The sequence below is a fragment of the Cyprinus carpio genome, chromosome B7 (genome assembly GCF_018340385.1).
Source record: "Cyprinus carpio isolate SPL01 chromosome B7, ASM1834038v1, whole genome shotgun sequence".
In the NCBI taxonomy this organism is placed as follows: Eukaryota; Metazoa; Chordata; class Actinopteri; order Cypriniformes; family Cyprinidae; genus Cyprinus; species Cyprinus carpio.
In genome coordinates, this window is record NC_056603.1 from 3876699 (window position 1) to 3900401 (window position 23703).

Genomic DNA, 23703 nt, shown 5'->3' on the forward strand with positions numbered 1-23703 from the left:
ACTTCCCCATCAAAAACTTCAATTTCAGATTCTTCTACATCGTGCAAATATGGTATTTTACTTGCATTACCATTTCCTTGTAAAAATGTTATGTATATATATGTTAAATTCCACCACAGTTTAAATAAATACCTGCTTCAAAATGAATGCTGTTAACAAAATCACTGTTGAAACATTTGCAGTTAGCCTACTCTACGAAAAAACAACACTATAACAAAAATACATAAACAAAGGTGAATGAAGGTATATGTGTATACAAATCATACATTTTTATTCAAATTTCAGAATGAACACTTTGTCATTTGTTAGATTTGTCATTTGTACAAAGACTGCCAGATGGCAGCAAATTCGAAGCCATTGTTCGTAGAAGCCCGCGAGGATCGAGGAATGTAAACACAGTGGAACCCGCTCGCGTCAACTAGCATTTCGGCGGTGTAACTGCAGAGCAAAACAGACATACGCAGAAGTATAAATGCTTACGACGGCGTCGCCTACGTGCGTAGCCTACGACGTACACTACAGCGTACACTCGCCGCAGAAGTATAAATTGGCCTTTAGTGCCTATATATCTGTGAATGAGGCTCCTGGTTACCATGGCAACCAGGACACCTCAGCCAGATCAGATACACTTTACGACCTAAAAAAAGTATGTAGAAAGAATCTTCCCTCCTACTTAACTCTCAAACAGACACATACTGCTATAGGACATTACTTCTTACATTAATTCATAGACATTTTTTTCTTTCATGCATATCCCCGGGTCATTGTGTATGATTACTACAGTGGGGAAAATAATTATTTGATCCCCTGCTGATTTTGTAAGTTTGACCACTTACAAAAAAAATAAAAAAATGAAGTGTCTATAATTTTTTTATGGTAATGGATAGAAACTGAAATATATATATATTTAATGGATATAAATATATAATACTGAATATATATATATAAAGCAGGAATTCTGGCTCCCACAGATTGGTTTCGTGCCCAAGTGGAACACTGATTAGTCCTGTCAGTTTAAGAAATTACGCCTTATGTATCTTGTTATTAGTATAAAATAAACCAGTCCATAGAATATGCATCTTCCATTCAAACCTCTCCCTCCACCATTAGCAAGACCAAAGAGCTGTCAAAGGACATCAGAGACAAGATTGTAGATCTGCACAAGGCTGGAATGGGCTACAAGACCATCAGCAAGAAGCTTGTTGAGAAGGAGACAACTGTTGGTGTGAATATTTGGAAATGGAAGAAATACAAAATAACCATCAGTCGCCCTCTGTCTGGTGCTCCATGCAATATCTCGCCTTATGAGGAAAGAATGGTCATGATAAAGGTGAGGGATCAGCCCTGAACTACACAGGAGAAGTTTGTTAATGATTTCAAGGCAGTTGGGACAACAGTCGCAAAGCAAACCATTGGTAACACACTACATCGCAATGATTGAAAGTATGCAGTGCCCGCAAGGTCCCCCTGCTCAAGAAGGCACATGTACAGGCCCGTCTGAACACCTAAATGATTCAGAGAAGGCTTGGGAGAAAGTGTGTTGTCACATGAGAACAAAATTGAACTCTTTGGCATCAACTCAACTTGCTGTATTTGGAGGGAGAGATATGCTGACTATGACCCCATGAACACCATCCCTACAGTGTAACATAGACAGAGGCAGGATGCAAAAGCAAAGCAGTTTATTGACAAGGTAATTAATAGCGGTCAGACTGTACAAACAACACAGGGAGTTCAGAACACAGGTGGAGAGTCGAAGCGGTCACAAGCTCTGATGGCGGGTGACGCAGGGACTTCGGTCGACAACCAGTGATGATCCTCTGTGATCCGGTGCTGTTTCCCCAAGTGACAGTGCTCGTAATCCCGGTGCAGAATGCAGGAAGACACGATGAAGAACAGAGGGAATCCATGATCCAAACATGGCACAGGGAACAGAGGGAACCACATCAGAGAACCACAATGATCTGACAACATGAGACACCAGTTACTGAACTTAAATAGACACACACAATAGGTAACAGGTGGTGCTGCTGATCAGCCGTGATCACAGACCACGCCCACAGACACGTGCCCACACACTAAACAAGGCGAAGGAGAGACAGCGAATTCATGAACCATGACATACAGTCAAGCATGGAACTGGAAACTAGGGGTGTGCAGCGAAACGCTTATTTGTATCTGTATTTGTATCTGTATCTGTATTTGGATAATACCGGAAGTAGGCGGAGCTTGAACCAGAACTGAACAAATATGCAGTGTTTAACTTAAATTATTATTATTATTAATTTTTTTATGGTTATAACATTTTTCCTATTTAAACATCTAACAGTCGGAGCCCATTTCCTTGAAGCATCACCTATACGAGATGTAGTGCAGTGGTGCTTCAAGAAACGTGAGTTTGAGTACCAGCTTGGGGACCTTTCGTGATCCAATAAATAGATATTTAAGTATCTACATTAAAACAGTTAGGGTTTTTGCGCAATTTAGAAATATGGAAATTGATTTTATTGTCCTCTTTTTTTCCTTGTAGACACATGGATGATAAAATATGGCTTATAGATCACATTCATACTCTGCTCAGAATCTAACTACAGTCTTATCCTCGATATTAAAGGGGTCATATGATGCGATTTCAAGTTTTCCATTCTCTTTGTAGTGTTACAAGCTGTTGAATAGATAAGATTTCTAAAGTTGTAAAGACTGAAGTCTCAAACCCAAAGAGATATTGTTTGTAAAAGTTAAGACTCATCCACGCCCTCCTAAAATGGCTTGTTTAAACATGCCCCCACATGTCTATGTCACTGTATGGGAAGATTTGCATAACACCGCCCAAATGTTCACGCAAAGAAAGGATGAGTAACTTTTATTCTTGCTATAGTATTGTTGCTGCTGCCGCCACCATGTCATGGAGATGCTGTGTGTTTCATTGTGAAAGCAAAACTACTTTGTTTGGCTTTCCAAAAGAGGACACAACTAGAAATCAGTGGTTAAGTTGTATTTACAACACTGTTCAAGAACAGTTCAAACCAAATATTCAGATGTGTGCAACGCATTTTATGGAGGATGAGGAGAGTAGCCTTCAATGCCGGTGTTCTGACAAATAATGCTGACTCACAGTCTGTAAGTACGTTTTCAAATGTAAATGAGTTGCTACTGATGATTCAAACACAAGTTTTGAGCATTGTAGAATAGCGCTTGTCGTTTGACGTTTCTTTGATCACAAATGCAGACATGGTTTTATGATTACGTGGCGTGATGCAACACAACACATAAAAACACAGTATAAGTCATTATAATCAGTAATTAAGTCCCCACTGGATGCAACAAATTCCTTGTTTGTAATGGGTTTTATTTGTTTTTGTCTCATCGCAATGAAACATGGCATCACGTTATGGTCAGGGGCGTAACATTTCCGTCACGCACTTCAGTTATTCAGCCAATCACAACACACTGGATATCTGGCCAGTCAGTGTACACCTCACTTTTCAGAACAATGAGCTTTGTAAAAATCAATGCATTTCAGAAAGCCGGGGCATAAATGAGAAACAATAATGTACAGTATGTGGAAAATAATGTTTTTTTTTTTATTTTAATTTTTATTTTTTACCTAAAACTGCATAAACACATTTCAATTACACCAAATACACAAAATAATGTTCTTTTTTAAGCAACGTCATGTGGCCCCTTTAATATTTCAGTGTAAGCGCTCAGTAAAACATGTGCGGTCAGGTCACCATCTTGGAAAACCCCCCAGTCTCACTAGGCCTGCTCTCTTGATTCTCACACAGTGTGACGTCACATTCTTGAGGGCTAGGCCACTGGGGGTTGACTGACTGATCGGCATTGCTAAAGTTTCCGTCCCTCAGTGGTTCTATGCTGTCCATCTCCATGCTCCAGCACCTGTAACGTCAACAGTAGGTGCGTTCGACTTGAAGTATGGTAACAGACAGTGGTCAACGGGAGTAGCCACTTTCAGCCGGGGGCGGAGTTGAAAATGGACACGTCAAGCCGGACATTTTCTGCTCTCATTAGTGACACTAATGCGGTGTTTGCATACTCTATCACAGATGAAGTGAATAAAATGCAATATTTGTCAAATACACAGACATTTCAGAAACATTTTCATGAGCAACAGAAACACTTTTTATATACTGCTTAATACAGCGCCATCTTTTCAAGAATAAAGTTTAACAATCATATACTATTTAAATACTAATAAAGTTGGAGTATATATGCTATTATCAGTGTTTTATTATAAACGTGACTCAATATAACAGTGCAACTACAGTAAAAAAGCTTTTTCTGTTCTAAAAACACAGATTTGTGGCCATTATTGGAATTGAAAAGGTTAGATTAAACCAGAAAAGACACGTGACTGTTGTCATGTGGGGAATCTGTCCAATAATGAAACAGCTGTGTCATCATCAGTGCTCCTGAAGTCTCTCTGGACAAACTGCACCGGCTGGTCAGCTGGCTGCTCTCGAAACGCTCTCCCGGCACTTCGATGCCACGTGTGACAGTCACATGGTGTCGGCGTTGTCTCAAGTCGAATAAAATTTCTAATCAGCATGCACCACTTCAAGTCAGAATTTGATCGATCTGTGGAGCGGTGCGTTAAGTCAAACACACCGAATGTCTTGCAAGCAATCCCAAATGCTCTGTGTTTCAATGTAAGACTGAACATAAGAGTCTTAATTTTCTCCCAAAATCTGAGCTGGTAAGGGTGCTGTGGATTACTTTAATTTTGCAAGGTACTGCGCCTCAAAATCTACCTAAATACGTATCACTCCAGACTCCTTTGTTAATGTCATGTTGTTATAGTGCTTAGTGTTTCAACCGTATTTGTGTGCGTACATTAAGTATTTTTTTAACTGATTAGCTCTGCGCTTGTGAGAATAGTTTGTGCCATTTGCAGCGCTTAATTCTTTGGTAGCACGGTTGTGTGGCTCGGTCAGTTGATCGTGTAACATTGTGCTGTTTCGTCCCACTTTCAGTGCTTTGGCTTCCCATATGTACAGCTGAACACAGGTTCTTTCACTTTCAGTTATGTTGTGTCTACCGGCTGTTTATTGCTTTAGATATGCAATGCAGAGAGACGTATACACAACACCCTCTTCTGGAGACAGGGTGGGAATATGCAGCTTATTTACATTTAAAGTGATACACTCCAAAACAGCTCTTTTTAAGACACACCCCAAAAATGGGATTTTCCAGCATTTTTCCATATTACAGGTCCTTCTCAAAAAATTAGCATATTGTGAAAAAGTTCATTATTTTCCATAATGTAATGATAAAAATTAAACTTTCATATATTTTAGATTCATTGCACACCAACTGAAATATTTCAGGTCTTTTATTGTTTTAATACTGATGATTTTGGCATACAGCTCATGAAAACCCAAAATTCCTATCTCAAAAAATTTGCATATTTCATCCGACCAATAAAAGAAAAGTGTTTTTAATACAAAAAAAAGTCAACCTTCAAATAATTATGTTCAGTTATGCACTCAATACTTGGTCGGGAATCCTTTTGCAGAAATGACTGCTTCAATGCGGCGTGGCATGGAGGCAATCAGCCTGTGGCACTGCTGAGGTGTTATGGAGGCCCAGGATGCTTCGATAGTGGCCTTAAGCTCATCCAGAGTGTTTGGGTCTTGCGTCTCTCAACTTTCTCTTCACAATATCCCACAGATTCTCTATGGGGTTCAGGTCAGGAGAGTTGGCAGGCCAATTGAGCACAGTAATACCATGGTCAGTAAACCATTTACCAGTGGTTTTGGCACTGTGAGCAGGTGCCAGGTCGTGCTGAAAAACGAAATCTTCATCTCCATAAAGCTTTTCAGCAGATGGAAGCATGAAGTGCTCCAAAATCTCCTGATAGCTAGCTGCATTGACCCTGCCCTTGATAAAACACAGTGGACCAACACCAGCAGCTGACATGGCACCCCAGACCATCACTGACTGTGGGTACTTGACACTGGACTTCAGGCATTTTGGCATTTCCTTCTCCCCAGTCTTCCTCCAGACTCTGGCACCTTGATTTCCGAATGACATGCAAAATTTGCTATCATCCGAAAAAAGTACTTTGGACCACTGAGCAACAGTCCAGTGCTGCTTCTCTGTAGCCCAGGTCAGGCGCTACTGCCGCTGTTTCTGGTTCAAAAGCACACGCCTGTGCACGGTGGCTCTGGATGTTTCTACTCCAGACTCAGTCCACTGCTTCCGCAGGTCCCCCAAGGTCTGGAATCGGTCCTTCTCCACAATCTTCCTCAGGGTCCGGTCACCTCTTCTCGTTGTGCAGCGTTTTTTTGCCACACTTTTTCCTTCCCACAGACTTCCCACTGAGGTGCCTTGATACAGCACTCTGGGAACAGCCTATTCGTTCAGAAATTTCTTTCTGTGTCTTACCCTCTCGCTTGAGGGTGTCAATGAGGTTTTAAATTAATGGAGGAAAAAAAAAACATTTTGACTTCCTGATCATATCATAACATATAATTTACTGTGTACCATGTAATATTTTATCATTAAAACTGTTGTCAATGCAACTGTTGTTGTTGCTCAGTGCAGCTTTACAGAAATCAGTTTGCATGTCTCAAAATTTAGTTTCACACATCACTGTCATCATCTCTTTCTTATAGCACATTTACAGCTGCAAATAAAACAGTTCATTACATCATAAAAACGTCCCTTTCCTATTCATATGTAATATATGCATTTTCATTTTAATAATTTTAATTCAAAATTCCTCAACATTTAACTCAACATTCCTTTTCAGGTTTCCAGTGTTTATTTGAGCACACTCACTTGGCACAGCTTCCTTCTGCATCACTTCCTTTTTGGGGTAGTTGAGACCACAGCAGAGTCATGTCAGAAATCCCTTGTTTTACCAGAGCAGATTGAAGCTGAAATGAGCAGATCTCTTAAAACTGGAATCAGTGTGATTTGATTTCAGATTTTTGCATGTTTCCCTCTCTGACCTGTGACAGGAGCTGGACTCTCATTTCAGGTTCAGACAAACTCAAAATGGACATCAGTTTCATCTTCAGAAAGGTTTTCTTCAGTACAGGACCTAAATGGGCACATGAGAGTGAACATACATGGACAGAAGGGAAAATAAAATGCTTAATGTTAATAAGAAATACATACAATGCATTGTGACTAAAATACTGTATCTACAGCAATTTTGTGCAAATGCATCCCCTTACCAAAAAGTAGTATATTTCAAGTTTATTTTATTAAGTATACTCAAGTATACTTAAATATCAGTGTTCTGGTAGTAAACTTCTAAGTGTATTGTTTCAATACTCCTTGGGACTAAATTGGCCCACTTTCTAGTATATAAAAGTATACTTTTAATTATACTTTAAGTATAACAGTAGTAAACTTTGAGTACACAACTAGTTTACCTCTATGTTTGTAGTTTGTACTGCAATTATAGTAAAAGTGAACATATAGGTGTACTGATAGTTTACTAATTAAATACTTTGTACACTTTGAAAGTATAGTCTCAGTAAACTACTAGTTTAGTAGTTTAAAAACTGCAAGTATACTCATAAATTTTCTTTAAGTGAACTTTACATCATACTTAAAGTATACTACAATGTCCCTATTTAGGTTTTAATTTGTATATGTTTTGTTATATGAATATCGGAATTTACAAAACATCAAAAGAAAGAACAGGGTATCTGCTTATAAACAAAGACATTTTATCCTAGCTTCATGCAATCTTTTTTTATAAACACTTGAATGTGGGTGAGTCTCATAAAATAAATAAATAAATAAACAAACAACATTTTGAACAAAAAGCTGAAAAAAGACTATGAATTGGATTCAGAATGATAATCAAAATGTATATGGAGTCAATCAACAACCCAAATCTTGACTGTAATTATTATCTCTTCATCGGTCGACAGTTTATTCCATAACATTACAGTTTTGATGCTGTTTCATGTCAGATGATTGTGTTAGATTACATGTGTTAGTATCTGTTGTTTCTTTTTCTTCTTCACTTGTGTTTTTTGGGAAATTCTGTGCAGAAGATGTGTACTAGCACCCTCTACCATATAATAATGAAAACACAGATTCTAGGAGCACAAGTATAGCTCAAATATATTTAGACTTGTATAAGTCAAGTATACTTAAATGTAATTTTAAGAATATTTTTGAGGAGTACATAAAGCCCATTTCTGAGAAGTAAATAAAAAGTAAACTAAAAGCATACTTTCCTATTTTTAGTTTAAAAGAAGTATACTACTAGCAAACTTGAATAAACTTATTTCTCTTAAGGGTCTGTCACTTAAGATTAAATGGATGCAATGATTTGTGTAGTGATCCTCAAAATCAATGTAAAAGAAATAAAAAATACAAAAAAAGACCCAGATGACATTAAATACAGGTTCACTTTCAATAAGAATGGACATGGTTTAGTGCCAAACACAAATGTGTTTTATGTAGTGAATTATTGATGGTTGAGAGCATGCAACTCTTGAACTTTTACATTATCAAACAATACATTGTATTCAAAAAAATAAAGCCATTAATAGTTTCCCAAAACACTAACTCTGCTTGTTTGATCATATCTTCTCCATAGACCTCCACCTCACACAGAGTAAGAAACCTTGAATCTCCAGGAATGAACAGATTCATGTGTCTACCCTACATATCGTTACTTACATAGGTGGAGGAAACCAGCTGGAATGCTAGAAATCACAGCACATCTAAAGAGGAACAGATAAAACATAATTTAGACTACTGGTCTTTCTTCGTAGGGATTATATATGCATATTAAACCACTGAAAGAGAGTCTGACATGGGATTGTTGTTGCCGTTGTTCTCCAAAGAGTTTCCGATGCGAATCTCCGCTCCATTTATTCAATCTAGTCTGTTTGTAGCAGTCTAGTCTGTTTGTAATGACAACTCTACTTACTCTGTAAACATAACGCAGATCCACTCTCCACCATGGGTTAGTCTGAGCATTGGTTGAGGAACACAATGACTATGGTTGTATGAAACCTGGATTGAAATCAATAGATTATTCACCAAGCCAGGTGCCAATGGTTAATGACTGTATGATGATTCTTCCTGTTTCCATATTACCTGTACGATGTCATAGTGTCGAGAAATGGTTTTAGTCAGATTATTTTATACCATTTGAATGTGTTTCAGAAGTGATCAAAGTCACTTTTAAGGAATCACTCATCAACCATATTTATTTACAGAACCTCCGAGCAGCTATTTTAGGCATCTAAGACCAAGTCCTTTCTACCTGAATGTGCAACTCGTTAAATCGCAAAACTAACTGCCATACTATGATTTAAATAAACAATTTCAATTTGGCAACACAATCTGACATGAATTGTTGTCCCGTATATGTTGTCTTATGCTCAAATTGGGTTATAAAGGCTTTTTTTTTTTTCAGTCTGTTCCAGCCAACATGAATGTGCAGTCCTGTCTCCGGAGTAACAGCAGCTGCAGTCATGCATTGACTTTACAAGTTGACGATTGACTCTTTTATTTAGAAGGTGAAACTCATTCCACTAAATTGTGCATCGTGTTTTCAATTCAAAATAATAAGAAAGCACCGTCTGGGTATATCTAAAGTCCTTGGACCTGATCTCTACTAGAACTATGCCTAAAACTATATTAAAACTACTTTAATAAAAAAAAAAAGAAAAAACCTTAAAAAAAGTACAATTCCACTGGAAAGGGTTTAGACCAGGTTGTTAAGTAGTTCTGAATTACCTGGAAAATCACATAGACTCCCACTTCACAGAGAGTAAGAATCCTTGAATTTCTAGGACTATTCACAGTAACGTAACGTCCCTCCATCCCACGACACGAGTAGCTGTAGGTAGCTCCTGCTGGAATAGAAGGAACTACAGCACATCTAGCAAAAGATGAAAGAGTGAGTCGCTCCTGTGTTTTTAATTATTAGTATGACTCATCACTTGTATTTTTGTCTTGTTCCTAAATTGATTATTATAACATTTTTGAGATTTCTGTCTGTATCTTGGAGTTATTTTAAGCCAGTGCGATCAAAATGTGATTCGAACTAGTTACGAGTGTCTGCTATTAAATGGCATAGCTGATATGTGTACAGTACGAACAGAAAATGCATGGTTTAGTTTCACAAGAAGTGAAATGTTACAATTCACACCATAGTCTGGGTTAGTTGTAACATACCCTGGGGTGAGAATATTAATATACACTGAAAATACAGTGACATTGTCGACTTGATTGCACATATGTTAGTTAATCTGAACTGAGCTGAGTGATCACATTACTGAATTCAATGATGAACTGCCTTTAACTGAAAAATTAGAGTACTGTATACTATTGTCATTTTGCATTTCTGACACATTATTTCCTATTTAATACTGTAAAGTTGCTTTGACACAATCTACAGGTGCTGGTCATATAATATCATCAAAAAGTTGATTTATTTCACTAATTCCATTCAAAAAGTGAAACTTGTATATTATATTCATTCATTACACAGAGACTGATATATTTAAAATGTTTATTTCTTTTAATTTTGATGTTTATAACTGACAACTAAGGAAAATCCCAAATTCAGTATCTCAGAAAATTAGAATATTGTGAAAAGGTTCAATATTGAAGACACCTGGTGCCACACTCTAATCAGTTTAAAATTAACTCCAAAACACCTGCAAAGCCTTTAAATGGTCTCTCAGTCTAGTTCTGTAAGCTACACAATCATGGGGAAGACTGCTGAATTGACAGTTGTCCAAAAGACGACCATTGACACCTTGCACAAGGAGGGCAAGACACAAAACGTCATTGTAAAAGAGACTGGCTGTTCACAGAGCTCTGTGTCCAAGCACATTAATAGAGAGGCGAAGGGAAGGAAAAGATGTGGTAGAAAAAAGTGTACAAGCAATAGGGATAACCGCACCCTGGAGAGGATTTTGAAACAAAACCCATTCAAAAATGTGGGGGAGATTCACAAAGAGTGGACAGCAGCTGGAGACAGTGCTTCAAGAACCACTACACAAAGATGTATGTAAGACATGGGTTTCTGCTGTCGCATTCCTTGTGTCAAGCCAATCTTGAACAACAGACAGCGTCAGAAGCGTCTCGCTTCAAAAAGGACTGGACTGCTGCTGAGTAGTTCAAAGTTATGTGCTCTGGTTAAAGTAAATTTTGCATTTTCAAGAGAGGAGAGTGACACAATCCACATTTCTTGAGGTCCAGTGTAAAGTTTCGTCGGTGGTGTCGGTCCACTGCGTTTTCTGAGGTCCAAGGTCAAGGCAGCTGTATACCAGGAAGTTTTAGAGCACTTCATGCTTCCTGTTGCTGACCAACTTTATAGAGATGCAGATTTCATTTTCCAACAGGACTTGGCACCTGCACACATTGCCAAAGCTTCCAGTACCTGGTTTAAGGACCATGGTATCCCTGTTCTTAATTGGACAGCAAACTCGCTTGACCTTAACCCCATAGAAAATCTATGGTGTATTGGGAAGAGGAAGATGCGATATGCCAGACCCAACAATGCAGAAGAGCTGGAGGCCACTATCAGAGCAACATGGGCTCTCATAACACCTGAGCAGTGCCACAGACTGATCGACTCCATGCCACGCCACATTGCTGCAGTAAATCAGGCAAAAGGAGCCCCGACTAATTATTGAGTGCTGTACATGCTCATACTTTTCATTTTTAGACTTTTTAGTTGGCCGAGATTTCTAAAAATCCTTTCTTTATATTGGTCTTAAGTTATATTCTAATTTTCTGAGATACTGAATTTGGGATTTTCCTTAGTTTTCAGTTATAATCATCAAAATTAAAAGAAATAAACATTTGAAATATATCAGTATGTGTGTAATGAATGAATCTAATATACAAGTTTCACTTTTTGAATGGAATTAATGAAATAAATAAATTTTTTGATGATATTCTAATGACCAGCACCTGCATATTGTTAAATGCACTATATAAATAATGGTAACTTGACTTATGTAACAGGATTATGACAAAAAAAAAATATCAACACTGACTTTCCAGCATAATTAATGTGTGTTTCATTACAATTACATGTATGCATGTGTGTGCGCAAACATGATTGTTAATGTCAGTCATAGTAATTGGCCATGATAAAATTAAACCTGAACACTTGAACATAGAAAGACACCCCTCAGTTTGTCTTTCTCTTCCAAGACCTGCACTCTTAAAAATTAAGGCGCTTAAAAGATTTTTCACAGCGATGCCATAGAAGAACCATTTCTGGTTTCACAAAGAACCATTCAGTCAAAGGTTCTTTAAAGAACTGCCTATTTCTAACCTTCTTTTGCCACAAAGAACATTTTGTGAAATACTTCAGATGTTAAAGGTTCTTTATGGAACCATTTAGACAAAAAGGTTCTTCTAGGGCATCGTGAAGCACCTTTATTTTTAAGAGTGTAGGCATACTGAAATTCAAAGAAAACATATAAATAAAACAAAACATTTGCTTGGAGTAAGTTAAAACAAGTGTCGCTGATGTTACAACTAACCCAGAGTCTTGTAGCCATGAACTAGTTCAGCTTACAGCTAACAGCCTGCTAAGCATTAGCTAAGCATTAGCACTAACAACCTGCATGAAAACGATCTACACAGAAACACAATAAACTTTGTTAATAGAACTCATTAAATTCTACACTGGATGCAGCATGACATGAAAAATGCCAGACAGTAAACTGTTGCCTTGTTTTATTTGTCGTACCGACACAAAGTTCAAATAATTTGTAACGGTCAAATTTTGAACTTTCTGTATTTGATTAATCTTTTCTACCAGGTTGTAAAAAAAATCCAGTCACAATCATTCACAACAATGTATATACAATCACAGCTGATTAAGCATGAAATTTGTCAGTTTGTTGTTTTACACACATGCACAGACATGATTATTTTATACATGACCTATTCTTGCATGTCGTGAGATGCAAAAGAAATCTTTAGACGCATAACACAAACCATAATCAAACACAAGCATTTTTGATTATCGTTTCTGCCCAGTCTGCTCGTTTCATTGCATTTAACCTCAGCTGTCTTCATTATTATTATTATTTTTTTTTTTATCTGACAGTATCAGCAGGTATGCAATAATATTTCAAATTGGAGCATGTACTCTGCCAATCCTGGCACCCAACATATATTTTAAGCTCCTTATGTACAGTCGTGGCCAAACGTTTGGAGAATTACATAAATATTAGTTTTCAAAAAGTTTGCTGCTAAACTGCTTTTAGATCTTTGTTTCAGTTGTTTCTGTGATGTACTGAAATATAATTACAAGCACTTCATACGTTTCAAAGGCTTTTATCGACAATTACATGACATTTATGCAAAGAGTCAGTATTTGCAGTGTTGGCCCTTCTTTTTCAGGACCTCTGCAATTCGACTGGGCATGCTCTCAATCAACTTCTGGGCCAAATTCTGAATGATAGCAACCCATTCTTTCATAATAACTTCTTGGAGTTTGTCAGAATTAGTGGGTTTTTGTTTGTCCACCCGCCTCTTGAGGATTGACCACAAGTTCTCAATGGGATTAAGATCTGGGGAGTTTCCAGGCCATGGACCCAAAATTTCAACATTCTGGTCCCCGAGCCACTTAGTTATCACTTTTGCCTTATGGCACGGTGCTCCATCGTGCTGGAAAATGCATTGTTCTTCACCAAACTGTTGTTGGGTTCTTGGAAGAAGTTGCTGTTGGAGGGTGTTTTGGTGCCATTCTTTATTCATGGCTGTGTTTTTGGGCAGAATTGTGAGTGAGCCCACTCCCTTGGATGAGAAGCAACCCCACACATGAATGGTGTCAGGATGCTTTACTGTTGGCATGACACAGGACTGATGGTAGCGCTCACCTTTTCTTCTCCGGACAACTCTTTTTTCAGATGCCCCAAACAATCGGAAAGGGGCTTCATCAGAGAATATGACTTTGCCCCAGTCCTCAGCAGTCCATTCACTATACTTTCTGCAGAAGATCAATCTGTTCCTGATGTTTTTTTTTTGGAAAGATGTGGCTTCTTTGCTGCCCTTCTTGACACCAGGCCATCTTCCAAAAGTCTTCGCCTCACTGTGCGTGCAGATGCGCGCACACCTGCCTGCTGCCATTCCTGAGCAAGCTCTGCACTGGTGGCACTCCGATCCCGCAGCTGAATCCTCTTTAGGAGACGATCCTGGCGCTTGCTGGACTTTCTTGGACGCCCTGAAGCATTCTTTACAAGAATTGAACCTCTTTCCTTGAAGTTCTTGATGAACCTATAAATTGTTGATTTAGGTGCAATCTTAGTAGCCACAATATCCTTGCCTGTGAAGCCATTTTTTATGCAACGCAATGATGGCTGCACGCGTTTCTTTGCAGGTCACCATGGTTAACAATGGAAGAACAATGATTTCAAGCATCACCCTCCTTTTAACATGTCAAGTCTGCCATTCTAACCCAATCAGCCTGACATAATGATCTCCAGCCTTGTGCTCGTCAACATTCTCACCTGAGTTAACAAGATGATTACTGAAATGATCTCAGCAGGTACTTTAATGACAGCAATGAAATGCAGTGGAAAGGTTATTTTGGGATGAAGTGAATTTTCATGGCAAAGAATGACTATGCAATTCATCTGATCACTCTTCATAACATTCTGGAGTATATGCAAATTGGTATTATAAAAACTTAAGCAGCAACTTTTCCAATTTCCAATATTTATGTAATTTTCAAAACTTTTGGCCACGACTGTAGCCTGACAGCTGCTCTCAACGCCAAAGCTTACAGTGCTGCAGGTCAAGCCACCTCTGCCGTGCATGCCATGGCGATCCTTTAGGTCCACCAAGGTCCACCAAGCAAAGTCGGTCGCCGAGCGCAGCTCCTGCCTCAACCTCGGGTCAGTACTACCCTCGCACATTTGTTTGAGTGCCCTCATTGCAACCTCACTCTCCACTTGGGGGAATGTGAATGTACCCCCTAGCCACCCCGCCATAAAGGGTAATGAGGATGGAGGATGGGGACAAGCGGCTTCCAGCGGCTTCCAGCCTTTTGCACTCAAACAAATGCGCGAGGGTAGTACTGACCCGAGGTTGAGGCAGGAGCTGCGCTCGGAGACCGGCTTTGCTCTCCAGGATCCCTCAGGAAGGCAATGTCCGCACCTGTGGTGCAAGAGCACCATCTATGGCTCAACCTGGCATTTACATTTAGCCATTTTGCAGACGCTTTTATCCAAAGCTTCAATTGGGGATTACATAAAGCAATTCTTCTTAAAGAGGCAAACATACACAGGAAGTTCTCACAATACCAAGCTTCAGGCATTGTTCAAATAAGTACAAGCTAGAAAGCAAAGGAATAAATAAAGAGAAAGACAATGTTTTTTTTTTTTTCTTCAATTTAGGATGAAGTCATGTAGCGCCGAAAAAGATGAGTTTTCAGCTGTTGCTTGAAAATTGTCAGGGATTCAGCATTCCGGATAGGGGTGGTAAGATAATTCCACCAACAAGGAATGGTAAATGAGAATGTTCTGTAAAAATGATTTTGAGCCTCTGTGATGGTACCACGAGGCGGTGCTCACTAGCAGATCTCAGACATCTGGATTCTGAATCATTTGTAGATGTTTGATTGTTCTTGATGGAAGTTGTTAGAAAGGGCTTGATCTTTCTGATGTGGTGCAATGCAAACCTGCAAGATTGAGCAGTCTTTGCAATGTGGTCTTTGAAGGTCAGCTGGTCATCAAAGATTAAACCAAGATTTATGACCAAAGTTGATAGGGTAATTGTAGAAGAACCTAGCTGGATGGTGAAATCATGCTGTAGAGTTGGAGTGGCAGGGAATACAAGAAGCTCAGTCTTTGCCAGGTTGAGCTGTAGGTGATGTTCTTCCATGCTGAAATGTCCGCCAGGCAGCCAGAGATCCGTGCAGCTACTGTTGGATCATCTGGTTGAAATGAGAGATAGAGCTGTGTGTAATCAGCATACCAATGGTAGGAGAAGCCATGTGTCTGTATGATGGGTCCCAGTGATGTAGTGTACATGGAGAAGAGAAGGGGTCCAATAACTGATCCCTGAGGAACCTCAGTGACCAGTTGATGTGCTTTGGATACCTCCCCTCCCCAGGCTACCCTAAAAGACCTACCGGTAAGATAGGGTTCAGACCAGCAAAGTGGAATCCCTGTGATGACCAGTGGTGAGAGGGCAGACAGGAGGATCTGATGATTGGCAGTGTCAAAAGCAGCAGATAGATCCAGCAGAATAAGAACTGATGATTTGGAATCAGCTTTTACAATCCGCAAGGCTTCCGTGACTGACAGTTTGGTCCATTGCTCACAAAGAACATCGGATAACCAGGGGTTAGAAGGGGCAGCCTGTGATGTTCTGGAGGAGAGAGGACAAATATCGCCTAGACAAGAGATTAAAGTAGAGCATAACATGTACAGTAAAAGACCAACTGTCTAGAATCTCTGCATATAAGAATATATCAGAAAGACTCACACTGGGTTGCTGAAAACATCTGAAGAAAAATTTCCAACGTGAATCTCTGCCCCATTTATCCTGCTTTCACAGCAGTCAAGTCTGTTAGTGATGGTCACTCTGTTCACACTGTACATCTTCATCAGGTCCAGCTTCCACCACTGGTCAGTTTGTGTTGTATGACTACAGGTGGAGCTCAACCCATCCAGAGCATTTTGGGTATACCAGTTATAAAATAATTTTGACTGAGCGGCTGTTCCCCATCTTGCTATGCTCACTGGAATATGTTCAAGAGAAAACCTTATTTACAACTATGTTTATATATTTCTATTCTGACTTCACATGCAATAATATATAATAAGCATGGTTTGACTTATAGGTTTAGAGTGTTTTACATTTATGTTAATCATTTAGCAACCACTGTCTTGACGACATGTCATCCGAAAAATGGTGGAAAAAAAGAGACCACAAATATACATTACCATTCAAACCTTATATATTTATTTAGATTATTTTTATTCAAGAAGAATGGATTAATGTGATTTATCATCAATTTAAAGACATTTCTATTGTAAAAAGGGTTTGTTACAATTTCATATAAATGCTCTTCTGAACTTCCTATCCATCAATGGATGATGATTTCTTGAGGATCATGTGACACTGAAGAGTGGAGTACTGATGCTGAAAATTCAGCTTTAATCACAGTAATAAATTAAATTTTGCAATAAATACTTTGTACAATATATGCTCATAAAATTAAGTTACTATTTCACAAAATTAGTTTTTATTTTATTTTTGATCAAATATATGCAGCCTCGTTGAACATAAGAATATTCTATCAACAAGGGGAAAAAAATAAAACAAACAAATGGCATCATTAGGTTCTGTCATTCAGAAACATGGTTTTTCATACCATTGCTATGCTGATGACACTCAACTCTACCTCTCTTTCCATCCTGAAGATCCGATGGTAGCTGTTTGCATCCCAGCTTGTCTAACAGACATTCCAGCAAACCCGTCGTTTCATCACAATTTCACCATCAAGTTAGGCACATCAACCATAACTCCTTCAAAAAAAGCCAGACACCTTGGAGTTATGATTGATGATTAGCTAAATTTCTCAGACCACATTGCTAAAACTGTCCAGTCCTGCAGATTTGCTTTATTCAACATTAAGAAGATCAGGCCCTTTCTTTCGGAACATGCTGCACAACTCCTTTTTCAAGCTCTTGTTCTGTCCAGGCTAGACTATTGCAATGCTGTCTTGGAAGGTCTTCTAGCCAGTTCTATCAAACCTTTACAATTAATCCAGAATGTGGCAGCAAGATTAATTTTTAAATAGCCGAAAAGAATACACGTCACACCTCTGTTTATCAATTTGCACTGGCTACCAAATGTTTGCCTACAAAACCAACACTGACTCTGCACCCCTTTACCTAAATTCATTACTTCAGACTTATGTGCCCTCTAGAAGCTTGCATTCTGTAAATGAACATCACTTGATTGTGCCATTCCAAAGAAGCACAAAGTCACTTTTATGGACTTTTAAATTAAATGTTCCCTCCTGGTGGAATGACCTGCCCAACTCAATCCGAGCAGCTGAGTCCTTAGCCATCTTCAAGAATCGGCTTAAAACACATCTCTTCCATCTTTATTTGACCCTCTAACTTTAGCACTCACTATTCTAATTATATTCTTAAAAAAAAATACAAAAATCTAACTACCTTTCTAATCTTTTTGTATTCTATCTATTTTCTTTTCATTTATTATACAATAATAAAAAAGACCTCTAACACTAGCTTGCTCTATTCTTTTTCTGTTCTATCTGTTTTCTTTTTTAATTTATTGTATTATTTAAAAGCGCTTGCTACGTGTACTGCATTTAAGCTAACTGAGAATTGTTATAGCACTTATATATCATTGCTCTTTTGTTGTTTTTGATTGCTTCTATTGTCCTCATTTGTAAGTCGCTTTGGATAAAAGCATCTGCTAAATGACTAAATGTAAATGTAAATGAATAAAAACTTTTGAAAGGTGGTGCATTTGAGACATATGCTTGGAGAGAAGTGTAGAACAGGTACTGTAGATAATGTTTCCCCATTTATCTATTTATTTTGTCCCTCCTCTCAATCTCTCCATTAAAGGATTTTTAGGCTGCATTAATTAGGTAAACTGGGAACACTTCCCATAACACCCGATGTACTTGCTACATCGTTAGAAGAATGGCATCTACGCTAATATTTAGTAATATTTACTACGCTAAGTTTCTCTCTTATTCCGAGGTCACCATAGCCACCAGATCCAGTCTGTATATGGATCAGATGGTCACTGCAGTCACCCGGATCCAGTACGTATCCAGACCGGATGGTTGATCAGCACCTAGGAAGGACCTCTACAGCCCTGAAAGACAGCAGAGACCAGGACAACTACATGAGCCCCAGATACAAATCCCCTGTAAAGACCTTGTCTCAGACGACCACCGGGACAAGACCATAGGAAACAGATGATTCTTCTGCACAATCTAAATTTGCTGCAGCCTGGAATTGAAGTGCTGGTTTCATCTGGTCAGAGGAGAACTGGCCCCCCCGACTTAGCCTGGTTTCCCCCAAGGTTTTTTCTCCATTCTGTCACTGATGGAGTTTTGGTTCCTTGCCGCTGTCACCTCTGGCTTGGTTAGTTGGGGACACTTCATATTAAGCGATTTTGTTGACTTCATTACAAATGATTCCAAAGATACTATTTAAACTGAACTGAGCTGCATGATGACATCACTGAATTCAATGATGAACTGCCTTTAACTGTCATTTGCATTATTGACACACTGTTTTCCTAATTAATGTTGTTCAGTTGCTTTGACACAATCTGTTTTGTTTAAAGCACTATATAAATAAAGGTGACGACTCTCATCTTGTTTTTTTTTCCTTCTCTTTTGTAATTTCATTGCCTGTTGCTCATTGCTGCTCTCTTACATATTTCAAACAGGTTTAGAGCTTTAAATAAGTGCATAGTCTTATGAATAATCTTGAGATGTTGTGGGTGGACCTTTAATGTTGCATGAACACTTCCAGGTGGTTATCAAGCAACATCTGTGATTTATGTGCTTTGCTTTAGTTTCACATCGTGCTGCCCAGTTGCAAATCATTTTGTGATTTATCTCTTGACTTGGATGGAAAGAATGAAACAGCGTCCAGTTTCAGTTGAAATACAATACGTTTTTTTTTTTTTTTTTTTTTTTTCAGGAATACTAATTGTAGGATTTCAAACTGGAATTAATTACACTTAGTAAAATAAATTATGTATATTAAGTAGGTCTGCTGCTTTGTTCAGTATAGATTTAGTTTCTAATGACTGAATTATCCTCGGCCTACTTTTTTTTTTTACTTAAAAGCTTTGGCATAGGCTAAGTCCATAATTTTCATCGTGTCTCTGAAATTTTTACATTGTAGAGCCTTTTAAAGCAGCACAAACTCACTGACAAAAGATGTAATAATATTCATTCATGAAATTTAAGAATTTAATTCTCACCTTCTATTCCTGCTTTCGTTTGAACTGAGAAAAAAAAAAAACGTAAAATGAGAAAACACAAAATGATGCCAAAATTAACTTTTTTTTTTTTGAGCACTAACCTAGATTTTGTTAGATGTACTATGCACTTGAAGGCACCTATTATGGCCCCTTTTTACCAGATATAATATAAGTCTCAGGTGTCCCCAGAATATGTCTGTGAAGTTTCAGCCCAAATTAGCCCAGCAATCATTTATTATATCATTTTGAAAATGCCTATTTTGAATGTAAGCAGAAATAAGCTGTTTTTGTGCATGTATTTTTAAATGCAAATGAATTGGTTCTCCCCCGCCCCCTTTTCCAGCATAGGGCTGTGCCTTTACAGCTCTTCTCTCAGATACTCTGATAAAGACTCTGTTTGGTTTACATTATGTCTATTGTGCTGAAATCATGTTTAAAAGCTATATCAGTTTAAACTTCTGATATAGTGTTTTCTGAGTGCACACATCTGAAGCACGCATATAGAAAGCAGCTGTCACACGGCATGTGAGTAGTTAACTAAGTTATTTTTCATGTCTTATTGCACTTAAACTGTCAAATACACACAAGTTTATGTTAAAACACAGAAGTTACAAAAACAAAGTTGGTTATGTATGTGTAGGTAGACAGCTGGGAGAAAAATTGCATGTTTATATTAAATCTTTGGATTAAGTGGCTGCAGCGTAATATACAGTAAAGACTGATGTGTAATCTGTTAATATGAGCCAAACAATAAAATTAAAAAACAGAAAATAACTCACTGCTCTAGAATAATTTATGTAGCTCTTATAAGAACACATTTCATACTTGATTGCTGCTTTTAAATGCTCTAGCGTGAAGATAAACATGGCGGACTGTGTGTGACTCTCTCTGGGCTAATACAGCAGTGTCAGTCAACAGTCGTGGGCGGGGCCTCTACAATGTGATGTCACATTTCAAAAGTTCTGCAAACAGCTTGTTCTGAGACACTGCTTATGATTAATTAAAAAAAAAAAAAAAAAAAAAAAAGGAGCAGGTGGATTTTTATCCTTATGTGGTGGTTGTGTACACACACTGCCAACACACATTTGTTCAAACAACATGTAAAAGTAAATTTTGCATAATAGGTGCCCTTTAAGAAAAACAAAAGTGACCAGTTTGGGTAAATGTGGGTATGATTTCTAAAACCATGTATTAATGTCTTACAAAGTTAGCTTCTCAAATAAAAGTATATTGTTTAAATGTGTTTAGATCATTTAACCAAAATGAACACATTGAGGTTAACACTTAACAATAAACATCCTTTGTTAACCTTGTTAGTTTATGTTAACTACATTAGTTAACAAACTAACAATGATAAATTATTCTAAAGCATTAAATATCCACGGATAATGTTTGTTTCATCATACAGTACATAATACATATTACAGTTTTAAAATCAAACTTTCTCTCTTTTAACATTATTTAATTAACCTAAGCTAAAATGAACTAACAATAAACATATGCATTTTTGTTATCTAACATGAAAACATAGCTGAAAACATACTGAGGTCACTAAAATATGAGACATATTGCATGTATTACTTACCCAGTAAAAACAACAGACTCTTGTAGAATGTTCTCATGTTCGTTTTAGGCAATTTGTGATTATTTCTGCTTTCATTTGAGGATGTTTGAATAAATGTTGATCCTGGGAGAAACACATCAGTACAACTTTACATCCCATGTTTCTCTCTGACTGGAGCTGGAAAAAAAAAATGTTTTCCCTCTCTCTCTCCCCCTCCCCCCCCCCCCCCCCCCCCCCTCTCTCTCTCTCTCTCTCTCACACAAACACACACACACACACAATCTTTTAGCAACAAAACAAATGGAACACATTTTTACTGAAAACAATGATAACTTGAAACTTCAGTTTAGTTATTAATGAGAGCAAAATGTCAATGCTTGTCAATATCTCTTTGGCGGACATTTATGACTATTCAAGATATAAGTGTCATGTTGACATGCTTACATTAAATACTAGGTGTGGATATCATTGGGTACCTATAACCACAGCTGGTTAGATTACTTACAAAATGTCGCCTGTTACTGATTACAGATTCCATAATGAAAACTGTAGTCAGTAACAATCCAGGTTAATTGTTTTAGATAATGTGTTTTTAGATTACTTTTATATTTATTTTTTTATTAGCCAAACTTGTTTTACACTTACTATTTAACATTTACACTTACAATATTCATATAAAAACAAAGAGAAAGAAAATGTTTTCAAATTTTTTATCATATTTGTTGCCATCACATTAGCGATACATGATAAATTAATAATACATAAATAAATAAACAGAACAATTAGAAATATTTTATTTGTTTACCTGCATGTCAAACTGACCATTATATCAAATGTTTGGGAATCCCTGCATTACATGAACCTACATTAATAAACACGAAAACAACAATGACATTACAGTCCAAGTGTATGGGATTTTTAGAAAGTAAAGTTTAAATCACACCAAGATTCCTGACTTGATTTTTAGTTATTTGACCCCTAGAGTCAAGGTATGCATTCACCTTGAGAAACTGATCTTTGTTTCCAAAACACATTGACTTCAGATTTCTTTTTGTTTAACTGAAGAAAGTTTTGGCACATCCCGCTGCAAATTTCATCAGTGCTATTGGCAGAGTGAGTCAGTGTCTACCTCATTTGGTAGTCATTTGGCATTAGGGCTAGGCAGCTTGGGTATCATCTGCATAACAAACTGCATGGCAGTTTGGTTCTTTCTCATTTGACTTAGAGGGCACATATACAGGCTGAACAAGATTTTCGCCAGAATTGAGCCTTGTGGGACTTTGCATGTCATGGACATCCACCTTTTTTGTAGATTCCAAAAGAAAAGTTTCTTAGGAACCAGTATCTAAAATCATATAAAGATGTCTGGAATTCAAGAAGTATTACAGTTATGCAAATTTTAGAAAAATAGTATTTATGTCACTCAAAGAGGTATGTCCTTGTTTTGATAGAAGGAAACAAGATGCATTTAGTTTCAACATTACTTATTCTTCACACATTCTGCCTTAAGTACAATAAGTATTAGCTGTAAAGTTACCAACATTTGGTTTTCAACAACTGAAAATGGGTATCTGAATATGGACCCTCACTGAGATCCCCATATCTCTGGGACTGAAAGATGTAAGGCCTTGAAAAAGAAATTTCCAAAAGAAAAGTTTTTTTTTTTTTTTTTTTTTTTTTTTTTTAACAACTACAATCTCAAACCATATTGCAATGTCTTTAACACTTCTTGAGTTATAGGCATGCAGACTTTGGAAAAATAATACTTAAGGCACTCAGACAGGTATGTTCAGTACAGTTGTTTTTACAGAAGAACACGAGATGCATTTCTAGTTTAAACATTATTTATTCTTCAGACACTACTCTTTAAAAGAAAAGAAGTATCATATTTTTGCAAAGTGACCCAAATTTGGTTTTTGACCACTGAAAATGTGTGCAATTTAGCAATTGCCATTTTGACCCCCCTCTACAAAATAGTGGGTTACTCAGTAAATATTCATCTATGACATTTAATATGTTGGCTTTCTTCAGAAAGAATATTAGCAAAATCAAAAATTTAACCGGGGATCTCTGGTTGAGTTGACATGGAATGACCCTGCTGTGCTGTTGGGAAATGTCGGTGCCTGTTGCTGCCATATTTATTTATTTATTTTATGTTTTGTTAA

The 23703-nt window shown here is 37.6% G+C and overlaps 1 pseudogene; it reads right to left on the bottom strand.

Moving 5' to 3' along the window:
- Nucleotides 1–1734: 1734 nt before the first annotated feature.
- Nucleotides 1735–21596, bottom strand: LOC122138080 (annotated as a pseudogene).
- Between the last annotated feature and the right edge of the window lie 2107 nt (nucleotides 21597–23703).